We start from the raw sequence: 16,082 nt of genomic DNA, 5'->3' as shown, positions 1-16,082 counted from the left end.
GTACTAACCAGGCCCGACCCTGCTTAGCTTCCGAGATCAGACGAGATCGGGCGCGCTCAGGGTGGTGTGGCCGTAAGCCACAGCGGCTGCTGAAGACAGACCCTTTATACGTGCCAAAATAACACTGGCAGATCTGTTATTTCACATAGCAATCAACAATAATGGGGATTTTCTCTAACAGTCAACAGCAAAACTAAGAAATAACTACTCCACCCAACAAGAATTTTCCGTATGGCCTGATCAAACATTTGGCTCTGTTCCAAGTCCATTTTCGTCCGAAATTGCTCAAAACGTACATCGGTGAGCCACACGTCCTTGTGGACGACGTATTGGGTCATTGTGCCCAAAACCCAGACTGCGCTCATTCATTCGGCAGCAGTGCAGACTTTACAGAGGTGACTTTCCAGCGCCTAATACCCGATTGCCGAAAGCGACGTGACATAAAACAGAAGTGCAAAACAGAGCGTGAAATACAGGCCTGCAAAATAAAAGTAGTTTGGGCGTGCCCTGTCTCAACTACAGAGGAAGCGGCATTCTGCTGCTGTAAGATAGGCAGGAAAAGATGGGGACAAAAAGCTTACGGCACCTGGTATTCCCAGGCGGTCTCCCATCCAAGTACTAACCAGGCCCGACCCTGCTTAGCTTCCGAGATCAGACGAGATCGGGCGCGCTCAGGGTGGTGTGGCCGTAAGCCACAGCGGCTGCTGAAGACAGACCCTTTATACGTGCCAAAATAACACTGGCAGATCTGTTATTTCACATAGCAATCAACAATAATGGGGATTTTCTCTAACAGTCAACAGCAAAACTAAGAAATAACTACTCCACCCAACAAGAATTTTCCGTATGGCCTGATCAAACATTTGGCTCTGTTCCAAGTCCATTTTCGTCCGAAATTGCTCAAAACGTACATCGGTGAGCCACACGTCCTTGTGGACGACGTATTGGGTCATTGTGCCCAAAACCCAGACTGCGCTCATTCATTCTGGCAGCAGTGCAGACTTTACAGAGGTGACTTTCCAGCGCCTAATACCCGATTGCCGAAAGCGACGTGACATAAAACAGACGTGCAAAAACAGAGCGTGAAATACAGGCTGCAAAATAAAAGTAGTTTTGGCGTGCCCCTGTCTCAACTACAGAGGAAGCGGCATTCTGCTGCTGTAAGATAGGCAGGGAAAGATGGGGACAAAAAGCTTACGGCACCTGGTATTCCCAGGCGGTCTCCCATCCAAGTACTAACCAGGCCCGACCCTGCTTAGCTTCCGAGATCAGACGAGATCGGGCGCGCTCAGGGTGGTGTGGCCGTAAGCCACAGCGGCTGCTGAAGACAGACCCTTTATACGTGCCAAAATAACACTGGCAGATCTGTTATTTCACATAGCAATCAACAATAATGGGATTTTCTCTAACAGTCAACAGCAAAACTAAGAAATAACTACTCCACCCAACAAGAATTTTCCGTATGGCCTGATCAAACATTTGGCTCTGTTCCAAGTCCATTTTCGTCCGAAATTGCTCAAAACGTACATCGGTGAGCCACACGTACTTGTGGACGACGTATTGGGTCATTGTGCCCAAAACCCGGACTGCGCTCATTCATTCGGCAGCAATGCAGACTTTACAGAGGTGACTTTCCAGCGCCTAATACCCGATTGCAGAAGTGCAAAACAGAGCGTGAAATACAGGCTGCAAAATAAAAGTAGTTTTGGCGTGCCCTGTCTCAACTACAGAGGAAGCGGCATTCTGCTGCTGTAAGATAGGCAGGAAAAGATGGGGACAAAAAGCTTACGGCACCTGGTATTCCCAGGCGGTCTCCCATCCAAGTACTAACCAGGCCCGACCCTGCTTAGCTTCCGAGATCAGACGAGATCGGGCGCGCTCAGGGTGGTGTGGCCGTAAGCCACAGCGGCTGCTGAAGACAGACCCTTTATACGTGCCAAAATAACACTGGCAGATCTGTTATTTCACATAGCAATCAACAATAATGGGGGATTTTCTCTAACAGTCAACAGCAAAACTAAGAAATAACTACTCCACCCAACAAGAATTTTCCGTATGGCCTGATCAAACATTTGGCTCTGTTCCAAGTCCATTTTCGTCCGAAATTGCTCAAAACGTACATCGGTGAGCCACACGTCCTTGTGGACGACGTATTGGGTCATTGTGCCCAAAACCCAGACTGCGCTCATTCATTCGGCAGCAGTGCAGACTTTACAGAGGTGACTTTCCAGCGCCTAATACCCGATTGCCGAAAGCGACGTGACATAAAACAGAAGTGCAAAACAGAGCGTGAAATACAGGCTGCAAAATAAAAGTAGTTTGGGCGTGCCCTGTCTCAACTACAGAGGAAGCGGCATTCTGCTGCTGTAAGATAGGCAGGAAAAGATGGGGACAAAAAGCTTACGGCACCTGGTATTCCCAGGCGGTCTCCCATCCAAGTACTAACCAGGCCCGACCCTGCTTAGCTTCCGAGATCAGACGAGATCGGGCGCGCTCAGGGTGGTGTGGCCGTAAGCCACAGCGGCTGCTGAAGACAGACCCTTTATACGTGCCAAAATAACACTGGCAGATCTGTTATTTCACATAGCAATCAACAATAATGGGGATTTTCTCTAACAGTCAACAGCAAAACTAAGAAATAACTACTCCACCCAACAAGAATTTTCCGTATGGCCTGATCAAACATTTGGCTCTGTTCCAAGTCCATTTTCGTCCGAAATTGCTCAAAAACGTACATCGGTGAGCCACACGTCCTTGTGGACGACGTATTGGGTCATTGTGCCCAAAACCCAGACTGCGCTCATTCATTCGGCAGCAGTGCAGACTTTACAGAGGTGACTTTCCAGCGCCTAATACCCGATTGCCGAAAGCGACGTGACATAAAACAGAAGTGCAAAACAGAGCGTGAAATACAGGCTGCAAAATAAAAGTAGTTTGGGCGTGCCCTGTCTCAACTACAGAGGAAGCGGCATTCTGCTGCTGTAAGATAGGCAGGAAAAGATGGGGACAAAAAGCTTACGGCACCTGGTATTCCCAGGCGGTCTCCCATCCAAGTACTAACCAGGCCCGACCCTGCTTAGCTTCCGAGATCAGACGAGATCGGGCGCGCTCAGGGTGGTGTGGCCGTAAGCCACAGCGGCTGCTGAAGACAGACCCTTTATACGTGCCAAAATAACACTGGCAGATCTGTTATTTCACATAGCAATCAACAATAATGGGGATTTTCTCTAACAGTCAACAGCAAAACTAAGAAATAACTACTCCACCCAACAAGAATTTTCCGTATGGCCTGATCAAACATTTGGCTCTGTTCCAAGTCCATTTTCGTCCGAAATTGCTCAAAACGTACATCGGTGAGCCACACGTCCTTGTGGACGACGTATTGGGTCATTGTGCCCAAAACCCAGACTGCGCTCATTCATTCGGCAGCAGTGCAGACTTTACAGAGGTGACTTTCCAGCGCCTAATACCCGATTGCCGAAAGCGACGTGACATAAAACAGAAGTGCAAAACAGAGCGTGAAATACAGGCTGCAAAATAAAAGTAGTTTGGGCGTGCCCTGTCTCAACTACAGAGGAAGCGGCATTCTGCTGCTGTAAGATAGGCAGGAAAAGATGGGGACAAAAAGCTTACGGCACCTGGTATTCCCAGGCGGTCTCCCATCCAAGTACTAACCAGGCCCGACCCTGCTTAGCTTCCGAGATCAGACGAGATCGGGCGCGCTTTTTTTTTTTTTTTTTTTTTTTTTTTTTTTTATTATCAAAAGTTTATCACATATACACATATACACACACTTTGCTCAAATCAACATACACTTCCCAAAAACCCCAAAAAATAAGTACACAAGACATATACGCAGGTGTATATACAACAACTAAATCCACAAATAATAACAAAGACAAAAAGCACAAAGTCAGAACATAAAAAACAATAAAAAGCAACATATACAACCAAAAAGAATCCTAAAAAGACATCACCAACTTTCCAGTATCATCCTTCCCAATCACCATACTTTCATCTATAAACCACTCTTTAAATATATCCTCATCCAAATAATTAGCCATCATAAGCACATATCTCCTAACATGTACTACAAACAGCTTCCATACATCCAGTTTCTTTTTTTCAAAATGTGCATAATTCCTTCGACACCAAATTGCATATCTCGCTAAACTTAACATTATGTTAACTAGATTTGTTTTAAAACCACTCTTCTTTTTTTCCAGCCCAAACAAAAAGATGCACCTCCAATCCCTCCCATCCAAAATCCCCATCTTCCAATTCTTTCTCACCCATACCTCTAATTTTTTGTGAAATTCTCTCACCTCTATACATTTTACAAAACAAGTGCAACAAATTTTCAGGTTCCAAACCACAAACATCACACTCCCTCTTTACCTCCTTATTCACTTGATGCAGGACCACATTAGTATATATTCTATTGTGTCTGATTTTAAAATCCAGATCTTCACATTCTGGACTATTATATCTCACATTTAAATTTACCCATATTTTTTTAACATCCATGTCCGACATATATATCCTCCACATTTCCTCCGCCGCAGGTGTTTTAAATTCCTTCTCCAACATTGCCTCATAAATCACCTTCAGCTTTATACCATTAAAATTCTTCCTCATCCCGCCACAATTGACAAAGAACTCAGGCATGTTGCACCTTTCTAGCCTAACTGTTTGCTTGTCAATGATTTTCATCCAGTTAACAGGCATGCTTCTTTTGATTTTATCATACATATTGTCCACAGCAGCCCTTTTAACATCCTCATCCCACTCCATTACACAATCATATATGGCTCTCGCTGGTAATAAGCCCGGTACATACTCATATGCAATGTCTTTAAACTGTCTTATCCCAGCCAGAACAAACTTTTCATTTTGCAACATGGTCCCCTTGTCGATTACTTTGGGATTGAGAAATATAGGCTGCTGAATAACTTGATTCATATCCTTACAATCATACACCACTTTTTTCTGTAAGAACCCCGCCCAATCTCCAAACACCTCCTTATAAAACAATGGCAATTTATCCACACATCCCTTTGTTAAACACATAAAGATCCCCGCCTGCCCGCATCCTCCACTATCAAATAAAAACTGCTTAAAAAACACTTTCCAACCATACTCTATTTCCCCATACAAGAATTTCTGTACCATTTTGATTCTTATTGCACTTTTTTTTGCTTTTATATCTAGCAGATTTAGCCCACCGCTCTTCACCTTACCAATCAGTGTTTTCATAGCAATTCTTACATTTTTCCCTCCCCATATAAAGTTGCTTATCATGTTATTCAAATCTTTAAAAACCCAATCCGGCAAATCTAAAACACCTAAAACATAATTTATTTTTGACAATAACAAAGTATTTACCACTATCACCTTGCCCTTCAATTTTAGCTGTCTTAGCTTCCAGTAATTTAATGTATTTTTGATCTTATTCAAAACACCTGTCCAGGTCTCATCCCTGGCTTCCTTTTCCTTAGTTCCTATATTTATTCCTAAAATCTTTATAAAATCCTCCCTAACTTTAAACGGCACCCCAACCTTCTCTTTATTTACTTTACCAAAGAACATTATTTCCGACTTTTCTACATTAATCTTAGCTCCCGATGCCTTCTCATACAGTCTTAAATCTTCCAACACATAATTCACACTCTCCAAATCTTTTACAGTAATACTTGTATCATCCGCATACTGATATATTAAACTTTTTTTACCAAAAGGAATATCGACACTGCTTATTCTTGTATCTTTCTTAACAAAGGCCGCAAACGGCTCCGCGGAAATACTATACAGTATAGCAGACAGAGGGCACCCCTGTCTTATAGATCTCCTCAAAGCAAATACTTCTGTAAGCACCCCATTCACTTTGACGCAACTTTTTGCATTATCATAGAGCAGTTTTAACCATGACACCAGTCTTTCACCGAACCCAAATTTATACATTGTTTGCCATAAGTAGTCATGTTCCACTCTGTCAAAGGCTTTATTTAAATCCACACTTAAAAGAACTCCCCCCTCATCTTCTTTATTCATATGCCCCACCACATCCCTAACAGAACAAATAGTATCTGTTATGTCTCTCTCCGGTATGCTGTATCCTTGTGTATTTGAGATAATACTTCCTACCACCCTCTTAATTCTGTTGGCAAAGACTTTAGCCAATATTTTATAATCACCATTTAATAAACTTAGTGGTCTGTAGTTCTCCAGTTTGTGTGCATTTCCCTTGTTCTTATATAAAATTGTGATTATGCCTTTCGTTATGGACTCTGGCACCACCTTCCTTTCCTCCATATGCCCATATAGTTTCGCCAATATTGGCACCAAAATATCCGCAAAGGTTTTATAGAATTCATTTGTTAACCCGTCTGATCCTGGGCTTTTGTATTTTTTTGCTTGATCAATCGCCACTTTTATTTCTTCTACTGTAATGTCAGCGTCACAGATCTGTTTATCATCATCAGACAGTTGAACATCCACAGCACTCAACAATCTATCTACACATTCTTCATTAATACTTTCTTTATCAAATAACTTCATATAAAACTTTTGAACCTCCTCAAGAATACCCACCAGGTCACTTATTTTCTCACCTTTTTCATTTTCCAATTCAGCAATAAAATTTCCCCTTTGTTTCTTTTTCTCCAGGTTTAGAAAAAACTTTGTAGATTTCTCCCCCTCCACCACATACTTAGCCTTGCTCCTTATAATTGCTCCCATGCATTTTTCTTTTTCCAAACTTTTCCAATTCGCTTTGCAGTTGCAACAGTTTAGACCTATCTAAATTTGGATCTCTCTCTAATCTCTCTTCCTCTCTCTCTAAGTTATCAGTCATCTCTTTCTCCTTTTGTTTCTTCCTAAAACTCCTCCTCTTAGCATATCTGATACTTATTTTCTTTAATTTAGTTTTAACCATTTCCCACCAGTCACAGATGTTCCCCTCGTACAGCGGACTTCCTTTTTCAAACTTTATACAATCGGTAATACATTTTTTATATTTTGGCTCCTCCAACAGAGAAGCATTTAAACACCACAATCCTCCTCCCTTCCCACCCCTTTTTTCACCCAAGAGAAAGGACACGGCGGCATGATCACTTAAACCTATAAACTTATAACTTATCCTTCCTACCAAACTTACAACATTTCTTTTAACTAAACATAAATCAATCCTACTTTGTTTCAAGCTGCCCAACACCATTTGCCTTCTGGAAAATTTTCTTTTATATGGATTATCCTCTCTCCATACGTCAACCAAATCATCAGTCAGCAGGATGTTATTAAGTACTGTTCTCGATGCATCGTTCTTGAATATTGCAACATTACATGCATCAAGCCTCGTACACCATACATTAAAATCACCAACTAAAATACAGTTCCCTTTAACTAAACCCTTCATTTTCCCAAAAAACGTTTTTCTCTCTGTTTCAATATTAGGTGCATAGACATTTACCAAACGAAACAGAAGACTTTGCAGTTCAAATTCAATAACTAATAATCTGCCCTTAGTATCCTTAAATATTTGTTTAACATTGTCCACAATTCCTTCTTTGGTCAAAATTGCCACTCCACATTCCCTCTGCCCCCCATGATTCACAAAGAGATCCCCCCTCCACATCACCTTCATTCTGTCCATAAGCTCATCGCTCCAATGAGTTTCTTGTAAACATAAAATGTCTGAGTCTAGCCCAGCAAAAACCTGCTCTGCTTTCCGAATGTCTCTAAGTCCGTTACAGTTAAATGAAGAGATTTTAATTGGAGCGCTCATAATGCAAAGAAACAACAAAAAAAGAAATAACTGCAGAGCTTCATTCATACCTTTCATTTTTTCACGTTCATCTTCTCTTTCCCTTTCTTCTTCCTTTTCAATTGCCTTATCATGTCCTCACTGATATCCATCTCTTCTCCGCTACTTCTCAGATTCACGTCCGTCTCCGTACTGCCTGCGCTCAGCTGAGAAGAGCGCACATGGCCGTCTCTCTCGTCTACAACACACGCCCCTCCTCCTCCAGTTTTCTCACCTAATCGATCTCTCTCCTCTCCTGCGTCCTCGCTGACCGCAGTTATCCTCGAGCCAGCATCTTCGAGACTGCTGTCCAACTCCTCCGCTTCCAGCGACCAGATTCGCCCGCCACCGATCTCCACCTCCTCCCTCTCTTCCGTCAGCTCATCCGCCGCCTCCGCCAACTCCTCCTCCCTCTCCCCCGTCGGATCTTCCACCTCCTCCACCAGGTCCCCTCTGCTAGACGAGATGTCAGAGTAGGGAATCTCTCCTCTGAAAGCAGCCGATGCCCCACATATACACAGAGTCACTTTCTCTCTGCAATCCTGGCATCTCTCCGTCACCACACATTCTCGGGCATAGTGTCCTTGGTTCCCACATTTGAAACATTTAAACGTCGGGCAGTCTCTCACTACATGCCCCGGTCGGATGCAGAGTCGGCACACTTTTATTTGCCGATCATGAATGACCCTAAAATGCTCAGAACCCCCAACTGTCTCAAACTTTGTTGAGTACGGCAGTGATTTAACAGTCTCAGTGAATTTCACTTTCATAAATCTTGTCCCATCGGCAATTGATGTTCCCGGCCACATCCGCCGCTTAATCGGGGAGATCGCCTTCACTCCCCACTCTTTCAGTTTCTCCAAAATCTCCTCGTCTTCAATATACGTCGGCAAATTAATAAAAGAAACGACCAACTCGTCGTTTCCTAGCTCCTTTCCCATTATCCGGCTGTCTTTAATCTTAAGTCCATCCATCAGCTTTTCTTTTCCTCGTGCGTCCTTCATTGTTAATTCATAAGACTTCAGTGACTTGAATCTACAGCCGATTACTTCACCACACTCTTCTTTTACTTTTCTCAGCAGCTCCATCATTGTTATATTGTCCTCCCCATCGATCTCTGCTAATAAAGTCAGCTGTCTCTCATAGATTCTTCCTCCTTTGTCTCCGCCGTCCACATGTCTCGTCTCTCTCTCCGGTCTCTTCTCCATCGTCATGCCGTAAAAACGAAACTTAAAGGGGAAATTCCCCAAACAGCAGCCGCTGTCTGGGGATGACACTCTCAGTAAAAAAGAAAAAAAAGCAAAAAGCCAGATATAGTTCTATTAAACCAAAAAAACCAAAAAACCTCACAAACTATTTTCACAAGCTCCCACACTGCACTGCTTCACCTGTAGGCGTGTTCAGGGTGGTATGGCCGTAAGCCACAGCGGCTGCTGAAGACAGACCCTTTATACGTGCCAAAATAACACTGGCAGATCTGTTATTTCACATAGCAATCAACAATAATGGGGATTTTCTCTAACAGTCAACAGCAAAACTAAGAAATAACTACTCCACCCAACAAGAATTTTCCGTATGGCCTGATCAAACATTTGGCTCTGTTCCAAGTCCATTTTCGTCCGAAATTGCTCAAAACGTACATCGGTGAGCCACACGTCCTTGTGGACGACGTATTGGGTCATTGTGCCCAAAACCCAGACTGCGCTCATTCATTCGGCAGCAGTGCAGACTTTACAGAGGTGACTTTCCAGCGCCTAATACCCGATTGCCGAAAGCGACGTGACATAAAACAGAAGTGCAAAACAGAGCGTGAAATACAGGCTGCAAAATAAAAGTAGTTTTGGCGTGCCCTGTCTCAACTACAGAGGAAGCGGCATTCTGCTGCTGTAAGATAGGCAGGAAAAGATGGGGACAAAAAGCTTACGGCACCTGGTATTCCCAGGCGGTCTCCCATCCAAGTACTAACCAGGCCCGACCCTGCTTAGCTTCCGAGATCAGACGAGATCGGGCGCGCTCAGGGTGGTGTGGCCGTAAGCCACAGCGGCTGCTGAAGACAGACCCTTTATACGTGCCAAAATAACACTGGCAGATCTGTTATTTCACATAGCAATCAACAATAATGGGGATTTTCTCTAACAGTCAACAGCAAAACTAAGAAATAACTACTCCACCCAACAAGAATTTTCCGTATGGCCTGATCAAACATTTGGCTCTGTTCCAAGTCCATTTTCGTCCGAAATTGCTCAAAACGTACATCGGTGAGCCACACGTCCTTGTGGACGACGTATTGGGTCATTGTGCCCAAAACCCAGACTGCGCTCATTCATTCGGCAGCAGTGCAGACTTTACAGAGGTGACTTTCCAGCGCCTAATACCCGATTGCCGAAAGCGACGTGACATAAAACAGAAGTGCAAAACAGAGCGTGAAATACAGGCTGCAAAATAAAAGTAGTTTTGGCGTGCCCTGTCTCAACTACAGAGGAAGCGGCATTCTGCTGCTGTAAGATAGGCAGGAAAAGATGGGGACAAAAAGCTTACGGCACCTGGTATTCCCAGGCGGTCTCCCATCCAAGTACTAACCAGGCCCGACCCTGCTTAGCTTCCGAGATCAGACGAGATCGGGCGCGCTCAGGGTGGTGTGGCCGTAAGCCACAGCGGCTGCTGAAGACAGACCCTTTATACGTGCCAAAATAACACTGGCAGATCTGTTATTTCACATAGCAATCAACAATAATGGGGATTTTCTCTAACAGTCAACAGCAAAACTAAGAAATAACTACTCCACCCAACAAGAATTTTCCGTATGGCCTGATCAAACATTTGGCTCTGTTCCAAGTCCATTTTCGTCCGAAATTGCTCAAAACGTACATCGGTGAGCCACACGTCCTTGTGGACGACGTATTGGGTCATTGTGCCCAAAACCCAGACTGCGCTCATTCATTCGGCAGCAGTGCAGACTTTACAGAGGTGACTTTCCAGCGCCTAATACCCGATTGCCGAAAGCGACGTGACATAAAACAGAAGTGCAAAACAGAGCGTGAAATACAGGCTGCAAAATAAAAGTAGTTTTGGCGTGCCCTGTCTCAACTACAGAGGAAGCGGCATTCTGCTGCTGTAAGATAGGCAGGAAAAGATGGGGACAAAAAGCTTACGGCACCTGGTATTCCCAGGCGGTCTCCCATCCAAGTACTAACCAGGCCCGACCCTGCTTAGCTTCCGAGATCAGACGAGATCGGGCGCGCTCAGGGTGGTGTGGCCGTAAGCCACAGCGGCTGCTGAAGACAGACCCTTTATACGTGCCAAAATAACACTGGCAGATCTGTTATTTCACATAGCAATCAACAATAATGGGGATTTTCTCTAACAGTCAACAGCAAAACTAAGAAATAACTACTCCACCCAACAAGAATTTTCCGTATGGCCTGATCAAACATTTGGCTCTGTTCCAAGTCCATTTTCGTCCGAAATTGCTCAAAACGTACATCGGTGAGCCACACGTCCTTGTGGACGACGTATTGGGTCATTGTGCCCAAAACCCAGACTGCGCTCATTCATTCGGCAGCAGTGCAGACTTTACAGAGGTGACTTTCCAGCGCCTAATACCCGATTGCCGAAAGCGACGTGACATAAAACAGAAGTGCAAAACAGAGCGTGAAATACAGGCTGCAAAATAAAAGTAGTTTGGGCGTGCCCTGTCTCAACTACAGAGGAAGCGGCATTCTGCTGCTGTAAGATAGGCAGGAAAAGATGGGGACAAAAAGCTTACGGCACCTGGTATTCCCAGGCGGTCTCCCATCCAAGTACTAACCAGGCCCGACCCTGCTTAGCTTCCGAGATCAGACGAGATCGGGCGCGCTCAGGGTGGTGTGGCCGTAAGCCACAGCGGCTGCTGAAGACAGACCCTTTATACGTGCCAAAATAACACTGGCAGATCTGTTATTTCACATAGCAATCAACAATAATGGGGATTTTCTCTAACAGTCAACAGCAAAACTAAGAAATAACTACTCCACCCAACAAGAATTTTCCGTATGGCCTGATCAAACATTTGGCTCTGTTCCAAGTCCATTTTCGTCCGAAATTGCTCAAAACGTACATCGGTGAGCCACACGTCCTTGTGGACGACGTATTGGGTCATTGTGCCCAAAACCCAGACTGCGCTCATTCATTCGGCAGCAGTGCAGACTTTACAGAGGTGACTTTCCAGCGCCTAATACCCGATTGCCGAAAGCGACGTGACATAAAACAGAAGTGCAAAACAGAGCGTGAAATACAGGCTGCAAAATAAAAGTAGTTTTGGCGTGCCCTGTCTCAACTACAGAGGAAGCGGCATTCTGCTGCTGTAAGATAGGCAGGAAAAGATGGGGACAAAAAGCTTACGGCACCTGGTATTCCCAGGCGGTCTCCCATCCAAGTACTAACCAGGCCCGACCCTGCTTAGCTTCCGAGATCAGACGAGATCGGGCGCGCTCAGGGTGGTGTGGCCGTAAGCCACAGCGGCTGCTGAAGACAGACCCTTTATACGTGCCAAAATAACACTGGCAGATCTGTTATTTCACATAGCAATCAACAATAATGGGGATTTTCTCTAACAGTCAACAGCAAAACTAAGAAATAACTACTCCACCCAACAAGAATTTTCCGTATGGCCTGATCAAACATTTGGCTCTGTTCCAAGTCCATTTTCGTCCGAAATTGCTCAAAACGTACATCGGTGAGCCACACGTCCTTGTGGACGACGTATTGGGTCATTGTGCCCAAAACCCAGACTGCGCTCATTCATTCGGCAGCAGTGCAGACTTTACAGAGGTGACTTTCCAGCGCCTAATACCCGATTGCCGAAAGCGACGTGACATAAAACAGAAGTGCAAAACAGAGCGTGAAATACAGGCTGCAAAATAAAAGTAGTTTTGGCGTGCCCTGTCTCAACTACAGAGGAAGCGGCATTCTGCTGCTGTAAGATAGGCAGGAAAAGATGGGGACAAAAAGCTTACGGCACCTGGTATTCCCAGGCGGTCTCCCATCCAAGTACTAACCAGGCCCGACCCTGCTTAGCTTCCGAGATCAGACGAGATCGGGCGCGCTCAGGGTGGTGTGGCCGTAAGCCACAGCGGCTGCTGAAGACAGACCCTTTATACGTGCCAAAATAACACTGGCAGATCTGTTATTTCACATAGCAATCAACAATAATGGGGATTTTCTCTAACAGTCAACAGCAAAACTAAGAAATAACTACTCCACCCAACAAGAATTTTCCGTATGGCCTGATCAAACATTTGGCTCTGTTCCAAGTCCATTTTCGTCCGAAATTGCTCAAAACGTACATCGGTGAGCCACACGTCCTTGTGGACGACGTATTGGGTCATTGTGCCCAAAACCCAGACTGCGCTCATTCATTCGGCAGCAGTGCAGACTTTACAGAGGTGACTTTCCAGCGCCTAATACCCGATTGCCGAAAGCGACGTGACATAAAACAGAAGTGCAAAACAGAGCGTGAAATACAGGCTGCAAAATAAAAGTAGTTTGGGCGTGCCCTGTCTCAACTACAGAGGAAGCGGCATTCTGCTGCTGTAAGATAGGCAGGAAAAGATGGGGACAAAAAGCTTACGGCACCTGGTATTCCCAGGCGGTCTCCCATCCAAGTACTAACCAGGCCCGACCCTGCTTAGCTTCCGAGATCAGACGAGATCGGGCGCGCTCAGGGTGGTGTGGCCGTAAGCCACAGCGGCTGCTGAAGACAGACCCTTTATACGTGCCAAAATAACACTGGCAGATCTGTTATTTCACATAGCAATCAACAATAATGGGGATTTTCTCTAACAGTCAACAGCAAAACTAAGAAATAACTACTCCACCCAACAAGAATTTTCCGTATGGCCTGATCAAACATTTGGCTCTGTTCCAAGTCCATTTTCGTCCGAAATTGCTCAAAACGTACATCGGTGAGCCACACGTCCTTGTGGACGACGTATTGGGTCATTGTGCCCAAAACCCAGACTGCGCTCATTCATTCGGCAGCAGTGCAGACTTTACAGAGGTGACTTTCCAGCGCCTAATACCCGATTGCCGAAAGCGACGTGACATAAAACAGAAGTGCAAAACAGAGCGTGAAATACAGGCTGCAAAATAAAAGTAGTTTGGGCGTGCCCTGTCTCAACTACAGAGGAAGCGGCATTCTGCTGCTGTAAGATAGGCAGGAAAAGATGGGGACAAAAAGCTTACGGCACCTGGTATTCCCAGGCGGTCTCCCATCCAAGTACTAACCAGGCCCGACCCTGCTTAGCTTCCGAGATCAGACGAGATCGGGCGCGCTCAGGGTGGTGTGGCCGTAAGCCACAGCGGCTGCTGAAGACAGACCCTTTATACGTGCCAAAATAACACTGGCAGATCTGTTATTTCACATAGCAATCAACAATAATGGGGATTTTCTCTAACAGTCAACAGCAAAACTAAGAAATAACTACTCCACCCAACAAGAATTTTCCGTATGGCCTGATCAAACATTTGGCTCTGTTCCAAGTCCATTTTCGTCCGAAATTGCTCAAAACGTACATCGGTGAGCCACACGTCCTTGTGGACGACGTATTGGGTCATTGTGCCCAAAACCCAGACTGCGCTCATTCATTCGGCAGCAGTGCAGACTTTACAGAGGTGACTTTCCAGCGCCTAATACCCGATTGCCGAAAGCGACGTGACATAAAACAGAAGTGCAAAACAGAGCGTGAAATACAGGCTGCAAAATAAAAGTAGTTTTGGCGTGCCCTGTCTCAACTACAGAGGAAGCGGCATTCTGCTGCTGTAAGATAGGCAGGAAAAGATGGGGACAAAAAGCTTACGGCACCTGGTATTCCCAGGCGGTCTCCCATCCAAGTACTAACCAGGCCCGACCCTGCTTAGCTTCCGAGATCAGACGAGATCGGGCGCGCTCAGGGTGGTGTGGCCGTAAGCCACAGCGGCTGCTGAAGACAGACCCTTTATACGTGCCAAAATAACACTGGCAGATCTGTTATTTCACATAGCAATCAACAATAATGGGGATTTTCTCTAACAGTCAACAGCAAAACTAAGAAATAACTACTCCACCCAACAAGAATTTTCCGTATGGCCTGATCAAACATTTGGCTCTGTTCCAAGTCCATTTTCGTCCGAAATTGCTCAAAACGTACATCGGTGAGCCACACGTCCTTGTGGACGACGTATTGGGTCATTGTGCCCAAAACCCAGACTGCGCTCATTCATTCGGCAGCAGTGCAGACTTTACAGAGGTGACTTTCCAGCGCCTAATACCCGATTGCCGAAAGCGACGTGACATAAAACAGAAGTGCAAAACAGAGCGTGAAATACAGGCTGCAAAATAAAAGTAGTTTGGGCGTGCCCTGTCTCAACTACAGAGGAAGCGGCATTCTGCTGCTGTAAGATAGGCAGGAAAAGATGGGGACAAAAAGCTTACGGCACCTGGTATTCCCAGGCGGTCTCCCATCCAAGTACTAACCAGGCCCGACCCTGCTTAGCTTCCGAGATCAGACGAGATCGGGCGCGCTCAGGGTGGTGTGGCCGTAAGCCACAGCGGCTGCTGAAGACAGACCCTTTATACGTGCCAAAATAACACTGGCAGATCTGTTATTTCACATAGCAATCAACAATAATGGGGATTTTCTCTAACAGTCAACAGCAAAACTAAGAAATAACTACTCCACCCAACAAGAATTTTCCGTATGGCCTGATCAAACATTTGGCTCTGTTCCAAGTCCATTTTCGTCCGAAATTGCTCAAAACGTACATCGGTGAGCCACACGTCCTTGTGGACGACGTATTGGGTCATTGTGCCCAAAACCCAGACTGCGCTCATTCATTCGGCAGCAGTGCAGACTTTACAGAGGTGACTTTCCAGCGCCTAATACCCGATTGCCGAAAGCGACGTGACATAAAACAGAAGTGCAAAACAGAGCGTGAAATACAGGCTGCAAAATAAAAGTAGTTTGGGCGTGCCCTGTCTCAACTACAGAGGAAGCGGCATTCTGCTGCTGTAAGATAGGCAGGAAAAGATGGGGACAAAAAGCTTACGGCACCTGGTATTCCCAGGCGGGTCTCCCATCCAAGTACTAACCAGGCCCGACCCTGCTTAGCTTCCGAGATCAGACGAGATCGGGCGCGCTCAGGGTGGTGTGGCCGTAAGCCACAGCGGCTGCTGAAGACAGCCCTTTATACGTGCCAAAATAACACTGGCAGATCTGTTATTTCACATAGCAATCAACAATAATGGGATTTTTCTCTAACAGTC

General features: G+C 45.4%; 16 non-coding genes across 16 annotated transcripts; all 16 read right to left on the bottom strand.

The window, feature by feature from the left end:
* Window positions 1-574: 574 nt before the first annotated feature.
* Window positions 575-693, bottom strand: LOC127141840 (5S ribosomal RNA). The gene has a single exon (XR_007812347.1). It is a non-coding gene; the product is annotated as a 5S ribosomal RNA (ribosomal RNA).
* Window positions 694-1,191: 498 nt separating this feature from the next.
* Window positions 1,192-1,310, bottom strand: LOC127141839 (5S ribosomal RNA). Its single transcript, XR_007812346.1, has one exon. It is a non-coding gene; the product is annotated as a 5S ribosomal RNA (ribosomal RNA).
* Window positions 1,311-1,782: 472 nt separating this feature from the next.
* On the bottom strand, window positions 1,783-1,901 carry LOC127141838 (5S ribosomal RNA). Its single transcript, XR_007812345.1, has one exon. It is a non-coding gene; the product is annotated as a 5S ribosomal RNA (ribosomal RNA).
* Window positions 1,902-2,397: 496 nt separating this feature from the next.
* LOC127141837 (5S ribosomal RNA) lies at window positions 2,398-2,516 on the bottom strand. Its single transcript, XR_007812344.1, has one exon. It is a non-coding gene; the product is annotated as a 5S ribosomal RNA (ribosomal RNA).
* A 496-nt stretch (window positions 2,517-3,012) lies between these two features.
* On the bottom strand, window positions 3,013-3,131 carry LOC127141836 (5S ribosomal RNA). Its single transcript, XR_007812343.1, has one exon. It is a non-coding gene; the product is annotated as a 5S ribosomal RNA (ribosomal RNA).
* Window positions 3,132-9,718: 6,587 nt separating this feature from the next.
* On the bottom strand, window positions 9,719-9,837 carry LOC127141835 (5S ribosomal RNA). Its single transcript, XR_007812342.1, has one exon. It is a non-coding gene; the product is annotated as a 5S ribosomal RNA (ribosomal RNA).
* Window positions 9,838-10,332: 495 nt separating this feature from the next.
* LOC127141834 (5S ribosomal RNA) lies at window positions 10,333-10,451 on the bottom strand. The gene has a single exon (XR_007812341.1). It is a non-coding gene; the product is annotated as a 5S ribosomal RNA (ribosomal RNA).
* Window positions 10,452-10,946: 495 nt separating this feature from the next.
* LOC127141833 (5S ribosomal RNA) lies at window positions 10,947-11,065 on the bottom strand. Its single transcript, XR_007812340.1, has one exon. It is a non-coding gene; the product is annotated as a 5S ribosomal RNA (ribosomal RNA).
* A 495-nt stretch (window positions 11,066-11,560) lies between these two features.
* LOC127141832 (5S ribosomal RNA) lies at window positions 11,561-11,679 on the bottom strand. The gene has a single exon (XR_007812339.1). It is a non-coding gene; the product is annotated as a 5S ribosomal RNA (ribosomal RNA).
* Window positions 11,680-12,174: 495 nt separating this feature from the next.
* LOC127141831 (5S ribosomal RNA) lies at window positions 12,175-12,293 on the bottom strand. The gene has a single exon (XR_007812338.1). It is a non-coding gene; the product is annotated as a 5S ribosomal RNA (ribosomal RNA).
* A 495-nt stretch (window positions 12,294-12,788) lies between these two features.
* On the bottom strand, window positions 12,789-12,907 carry LOC127141845 (5S ribosomal RNA). Its single transcript, XR_007812352.1, has one exon. It is a non-coding gene; the product is annotated as a 5S ribosomal RNA (ribosomal RNA).
* A 495-nt stretch (window positions 12,908-13,402) lies between these two features.
* On the bottom strand, window positions 13,403-13,521 carry LOC127141844 (5S ribosomal RNA). The gene has a single exon (XR_007812351.1). It is a non-coding gene; the product is annotated as a 5S ribosomal RNA (ribosomal RNA).
* A 495-nt stretch (window positions 13,522-14,016) lies between these two features.
* On the bottom strand, window positions 14,017-14,135 carry LOC127141843 (5S ribosomal RNA). The gene has a single exon (XR_007812350.1). It is a non-coding gene; the product is annotated as a 5S ribosomal RNA (ribosomal RNA).
* Window positions 14,136-14,630: 495 nt separating this feature from the next.
* Window positions 14,631-14,749, bottom strand: LOC127141841 (5S ribosomal RNA). Its single transcript, XR_007812348.1, has one exon. It is a non-coding gene; the product is annotated as a 5S ribosomal RNA (ribosomal RNA).
* Window positions 14,750-15,244: 495 nt separating this feature from the next.
* LOC127141830 (5S ribosomal RNA) lies at window positions 15,245-15,363 on the bottom strand. The gene has a single exon (XR_007812337.1). It is a non-coding gene; the product is annotated as a 5S ribosomal RNA (ribosomal RNA).
* A 495-nt stretch (window positions 15,364-15,858) lies between these two features.
* LOC127141842 (5S ribosomal RNA) lies at window positions 15,859-15,978 on the bottom strand. The gene has a single exon (XR_007812349.1). It is a non-coding gene; the product is annotated as a 5S ribosomal RNA (ribosomal RNA).
* Between the last annotated feature and the right edge of the window lie 104 nt (window positions 15,979-16,082).

The sequence above is a fragment of the Lates calcarifer genome, unplaced genomic scaffold (genome assembly GCF_001640805.2).
Source record: "Lates calcarifer isolate ASB-BC8 unplaced genomic scaffold, TLL_Latcal_v3 _unitig_5760_quiver_3140, whole genome shotgun sequence".
Classification (NCBI taxonomy): Eukaryota; Metazoa; Chordata; class Actinopteri; family Centropomidae; genus Lates; species Lates calcarifer.
This window is presented reverse-complemented; position numbering and strand designations above follow the sequence as displayed.